Genomic DNA, 6,158 nt, shown 5'->3' on the forward strand with positions numbered 1-6,158 from the left:
AACAATAATTGAAAACAATATGATGATACTTTTAGTAGCGTATTTAAGAGTTTATTAAAAGCCCAAAATTTCAATATCAAAAAAATAAATTTTCCGTCAGTTTTACATGTAAATTTTATTCGTTGTACTACATTGAAATTTTACGCAAATTTCAACATTATTTATTTTCATGAACATAAATTTTGAATAATATTTTAAAACCTTTACTTTATTCGTTTATAGTTCCATCAGTTGATTTTAATAATGCTCTCAAATTTTCATTTGAATTGGAGCATATCTTGGTTAGGTTTTTTTTCGAAAAAAACTTATAATCAAGTCAGAAATGTACAAATAAGTAGAAACAAAAAAAATATTTTAAAAAATCATAGAAAAAGTTTTACTCTATAACTTAAAAATTTACACAATTTTTTTTTAATTTATGTAGATGTATTAATTATAAATACAGATTTTTAAATCAAAATTAAAATCACCCCCTTCTACTTCCCCATCAAAATTAAGTAATCAACTATAGATGTGAACTTTAAAAAATTTTACTAGAAATTGTAATTTTTTATTTTTGAATTTTTTATTTATATTAAATTGGCAATGCAAATTCGATGATTATGTAAATTATTTAACTTCATTATTAGCAAAATAAATAATATTATGAATATAGGCAGTAATAAATTATATAATTTTTTTTTTACCACCAAATACAATTCAAAAAACCTGGAAGTTTGTTTTGATATTTTATAGTTATAGTTAAAATATGGCTACAAATGAATGAGTAATCAAATAAAATATTATTAATAAATTTTTTATTTACATATTAAGATAAAATCACAGCATTCGAAAACAATAAACAAAAATGAAATTTCACTGAAAGGTGGTGTAGGTTCAAATTGTGATGATTTAACAAATAATAATAATAATAATAATACCACAACAATATATTTGTGAAAAAGTTAAACAGAGTCTTTGCTAGTATGGATTCATGTGAACATTTGATAATTGGGTGATTCATGATAAACAAAAAGTATTAAATTTGTAATAAAAATTATATAATGGTAATTTTATAAGCCCAAATAAATTTTATATGTATTAAAAAAATGTTATCTCATGGGGTTTTCAAATTTCAACAAGGTCATAATACAAATGGAAGGGAATAAAAAAATTGTATTTAATAGATAATGATGTCTTTGTTGTTAATTACTATTGAGCATCATTGTCACTAAGATGTACGAAAGTATAACTGTTTTTACATATAAATACTCTCTGTCTGTTCATCTAAAAATTTCAACTGATAAAAAAATTAAATGTTATATACAAATGTATTTGGGTGAGAAAATTACAAGATCGAATACCGTAGAAAGAAAAAGATTTCCAGCAATAAAATTAATACTACTTTAGTTCAGCTCTTTGTTAGTTTTTATTTTGACGATATTGCCTTGGTTCTATTTTGCAGTGTACTTCTAGGTATATATAACCTTAAGCGTTAGGATTACAAAAGTGAACTCAAGCCATCCACCAAATAAACTAAAGAATCCCAACCCCCACAGTAATTTTAATGTTTTTTTTTCGACTTAAATAATACACTAATTTTCAAAAGAAAAATTTTCATTTGTTTGACTTCGGAAACGTACTACTTTATAAACTATTAGTTTAAATTCTAACAACAATTCTTAAACAAACACGTTTATATATTTTGGGCATACGCTGTTTAAAAATGTTCACATTTCACATCGATTTTATGAACAAGCCAAAAACTCCCGAAAAAAACTGAAAAGGAAAAATTCTAAATTTTCAAAATTTAAGTAATTCGAGCGAAAATTCACAAGTAATTTGCAACTAATATTGCATTATACTTTTAAAAAATAAGTAATTGATCATTAAGTTATTAAGAAGTCCTGCTTCTTGTTTTGTAAATAAAACATTACAAATATAATTTCAATATATGCGGCCATTATGCAATATTGTAAGTAAATCATAATATTATAAATGCATAAACTTAAAATCTCATCATATACCAGTTTGCATGGATACTTAAACTATAATAAATTTGTGTGTTATAAAATTTTAATGAAGAAAAAGCTATAGAGAATTTTCTGCAAAAACTTGCAAATTTTTTTTTATATTTCAAAAATATTTTAATAATTCGTAAACAACTATTATGATAATTGTACATTTAAACCGTTTTTCAATCTTTAAGTTGTGTGACATTCATTTAAAATTTGGATAACCCGCGATATGATTGCAAGAAGCTTATATTTAACTTAAGTAAACAAAATAAGATGCTTGCATATAAGTTATACAAGTTAAATGTATGTGTGTAAGAAATATATAATGATATGGCATTACATAGGATGTATTTGTATATAACTTTGTATACCAATATTGAAAACAAAATTGGTAAATATTTATACCAGTTTTTTTCTTTCGATCTTTGGTGTTGTTTTTGGTTAATTTTTTTAATTTGTTGCTTATTTTTTTACTCGATTTCTAGGAATACTAAAATGAATATAAAAGTATAAGAAATATATAATTGTGCACGGATTACGTATGATAATTTAAAAGTTCAAAGTTTTGGGTGATTTTATTTTATTTGAAATACATATACACACTAATTGGAATCAAATGTAATTTGTATGGAAATTGGACTACGGTTAATGAACGGCAGACTTCATAATGATTAAGGTTCTTGTTTAAAAAAAAAATCATAAGAGTTCGAATTATTTATTTGTTATTACATTAAATAAATTCTTAACCTATAATGTTTATGTATAAGTTTGTTAAAGTTCTGAATTTTAGTTTTGAAAATGTTAGGTGTATTTTTGTTGTTTGTGTTTATGATAAGAATTAATTTCATTTATAAGAAGTTATCTATTATTGCTTTTTTATAGTATTCGTTCATAAGAAGCTATATCACAACTTAGTATCTATATGATGTTCCAGATTGAAATTAACTTATGTATACAGAAACTGCTGTGCAATAATCAATTGTTCTATTATTCTTAATATTGTCCTGGAAATTAAAAGATTTACTTGAAAAAGTTATGAAAATGAACAAATTCTAGCTCTTATTAACGTCGTAAAAGCAGTGCAGGGTGCTGATGAATGTCCTTTTTCAAAATTTGGTTCACTAATCCACCAAAGTAGAATGCTGAATTTTGTTTGAATTTTAATATGCAAACCATATTAAACTTAAAACAAAATCATATGGATCTTAATATATGCAAAGTTTACGATGTGATTTTGCTAAAAGAATGTTCCAACCACACGAATTTTAAATACAACCTCAAGGCGCCAAAACTAAAATCCAATCTGTGCATTGGCAAGCAAGGCGTTTTTATTTAAATATATTAAACACTGTTTAGTCAACAATTCAACTTAATCCCCATTTAAAGGTTTGGTCCAATAATAACTAAGTAATAACTAACGCCAATAGTGATGTTAATTTCTATAATGATACTAAAAATTAATATTAAGAATGGTTTAAGCAATGAAAAATATAAATTTTAATTAAGCTAGCAATAATTTTAGTGGCAGCATTCTCTGTTTTTGGTAAAAAAAATTGATGTAAACAGCACATAACTGATTGCATGATAAAGGTGTTGCATAATACATATTATAAATTTGTGCTTTAAACATTGATTTCAGAATCTATGAAAAATAGTATATTTAGTTCTTAGTAGAAGTTTAGTTTATCTGCAATATTTGCCAGTTGACAACTAGAATTTAAATATAATAATATCAAGAGATTCCGTCACCTCTTCTTAGCTTCTTAGATTGAAAAATCTACTGGTTTATTTTTTCAATAATCAGATTTAGCAATATCTATTAAATTTCAAGAAAATTAGTTGAATAAAATCAGGTGTCAGCGGATGGACTTTTACTACATCGAGTCTTTCCCACTGAAAACTTGAAGTGTTAAATTTGATGCCATCACATAACTTGCCTTATTTTATACAATACGGTCGGTAAAAATTATTACTCAAATTTTTTATTGTCATTTGTTTATTTTTTTTTACTTGTTCTTGTTTTTGGGAAGGTTAATGATCATAATCTCTGTAATTAAATGATGCTTTTACGATAAAAAATTAAAGTCACGTTTTTGCATGACCAAAATTGTTAAAATTTCTATAATATCCAATTTTATTATATTTTATAAAATTATTTTTAAGTTAAATAACGTAATAAAAGTAATTGCTAAAGATTTCGTGACCTATGAGGGTCGGAGTTTTAGAGAATGTAATTTCCGTAAATCTAATTCAGCTTAGAAAATAATTGCTGAAATAAAATTTCTTGAAATGAATTGAATACATACACATATATTCATTCATATAAACTTTTTATAAATTGTTCGAAATATACAAGTTGCATTAAAAATGTCATTTAATTTAGTGATGCATAAATGTTGTTGTTTAATTTCATTTAATTTTTAATAAATTTGTTATAGATTTCGGTTTTTTCATCCTACTCTGTTAACATTCTTTTAATTTCTTAATATTATTTTATTAAGTAATGTTTTATAAACGCTTCTATTTTGAAAGTATCCAAAACTCGTTAACATCACTTTTTTTCTTTTATTAATTTTTTCTTAATTTTATTTGCACAGACAAAATTGCTCAAGTTTTTTAATTATAGATTTGATTTTTATTGCAATAGCATACTGCAGAATATATTAAATATGTGTTCACAGAATATTTATATTAAAAATTTACTAATAAGGATAAATTAATAATTATGTAATATGCCACCAATCACCATTTCATTTCTGAAAATTTATGGGTTATAATGTTTATGACATAATATTGAATCAATTTTAAAATTTTCACAATTGATTAGTAATTTTAATTTTTATTAAATTTTTATGTAAAAAATATATTAAAGAAAAAAGATTTTATTGATCAAATTGGGAGAGAAAATTGAATTAGTATTTAAAAAACAAATCATTATATACATACATACACACATACGTATATAATGTATGATTTATTTATCTGTTGAATGATTACATTGTTTAATTAACGTTAAGAAATGATGTAAAATATGATCAATTAAACATGAGTTCAGATGCTGTCATATTAATTTAATAAACTGCTTGACTATTCTTGTAAACAATTATGAAATTTGTGTTTACATATCTTTGTATATAAAGATCCTTCTTTCTAAAAATCATTTTTCTCATTCATTATATCAATTGAATTTTGGTTGATATAACAAAAGCTATACCGTTAATAGTTAAGTAACTCAGAGAACAGTCATTTAATTTCAATTAATCGTATCTATCTTATAAAATCTTGAACTTTTTATGAAATTCCCTATATTATATGTATGTATACAATATTCTTAATTTACTATTCTTTTCTTCTAAATAAAATAGTTAGAGGTGCGTAAAAATTTTAATTACTTTAAAATTATAGTTCTCTTTTACAGACAAACAGCTTATTGAATTTGTACACACAGAAAGAAAAAATGGTTGTATTGTATTAATTATGGTTAATTAAAAAGCTTGCTGGTTGTTTTAATTATTTAATATGGATACTATTCCCATAAAAAATTGAAGAGTTGAAATTAATGTTAAACGTTCTAAATTTAATAATAAATATATAGTTATTCAGAAGAAGAAACACAGGCTTAGTGTTAACTTTAATTATTCAGTTTTAAAAGGTGTTCGTGATAAAATATTCTGCAATATTGTAAGAGTTTATTTCTTTTCTAATATTGTAAAATTTCATAAATTTTTTGTAAAGAAAATAAAAACTTTGTGTATATATGAAAGTCTAAAATTCAGTTGATATCATTTTATTGATTAAAAATATGATCACTTTATTTTATAATTTTATTAGGACGAGTTACAGGAAAAGTTATAGCTTTTTTTCTTTATAATATTCTTTACGTGATATAACTTCTTAATAGGCATTATGTACGTAAATAAGTACATACACATTTTTGTAATTGCAAAGCGATAAGCTTTTGAAAGTGCACATTAAATCATTTTAAATTTATATATAGTTGGTATAATTAAAATTAGCATTCAAGTCAAATATTAAATTATTCCATTGAAACTTATTTTTACATTATTGAAAGACTTTTATATAATCTATATATAGTGTAATTGGTATATAATATGTATATACACGCATATACTGTAGTATGTAGTATTGAGTGTATTTATT

Source organism: Condylostylus longicornis, unplaced genomic scaffold (assembly GCF_029603195.1).
Source record: "Condylostylus longicornis isolate FDR11 unplaced genomic scaffold, ASM2960319v2 ptg000044l, whole genome shotgun sequence".
Taxonomy (NCBI): Eukaryota; Metazoa; Arthropoda; class Insecta; order Diptera; family Dolichopodidae; genus Condylostylus; species Condylostylus longicornis.